An 839-nucleotide genomic window follows, 5' to 3' on the forward strand; every position below is an offset into this window, starting at 1 on the left:
TCGGCCTGACGAAGGCTGTCACGCTCATCGGTTAGAACAGCCGCTTCCGCAGGGAAATTTGGACGTGGGTCCGTAATACATCCTGCCGGTACGAAGCGAGCTGCAGCAGCGGTGCCAGCCCTGCGGAACTTACGTTCACCAAGGTGGATGTCGGTTGGTGTGGGGAGAGAAGCGAAGGTGTTTTCAGTAAATTCCGCGAAGCCTTTCCAATCAGCTTTAGAAAAGTTGATATAGGTCCGGTGTTCCGGTGTTTGAGTGCCAAAGATCGTGGTGCGCATTAAAGTCACCTACTACCGTACGGTTTTCACCTCTGAGGAGCGCACCTATGTCAGGGTGATATTCTGCCGGGCAGCAGGTGAGAAGGGGTATATACACGTTAAATATTTTGAGCTCAACATCGCGTGACCGGATAGCAATGCCCTGACATTCTAGGGTGGTATCCCTGCGGTCGATGTCTGCTTCGATGAGACGATACTGCACGGTGTGGTGCGTGATGAACGCTAGGCCACCACCATTATCTCGCTCGTGATCTCGACGGTGCACGTTGTACCCGGCACAATTCAACAGTGTTGAATTGCTGTGCAGCTTCGTCTCAGCTATCAATATACCATGCCTTCCCATGAATACGGTTATCTCCCGATCTTGCTCTGAAGCCCGTTACAGTTAAATTGAAGGAGCTTCATGTGGTTCGGGAGACGTGTGGTGATGCGGGGTGTGAGAGATGTGTGTGGCCGTGACGCCATTGGCTGTGTGCGCTGCTGAGGTGGTTGCCGCCCTGTGGTGGTGGTGGGTGGCGTCGCAGTTGAGATCTGCGACCGAGCAGCGCAACACGGGCCCTC

The sequence above is a fragment of the Rhagoletis pomonella genome, unplaced genomic scaffold, assembly GCF_013731165.1.
Source record: "Rhagoletis pomonella isolate Grant_MI unplaced genomic scaffold, Rhpom_1.0 Rhpom_scaffold_02351, whole genome shotgun sequence".
NCBI lineage: Eukaryota > Metazoa > Arthropoda > Insecta > Diptera > Tephritidae > Rhagoletis > Rhagoletis pomonella.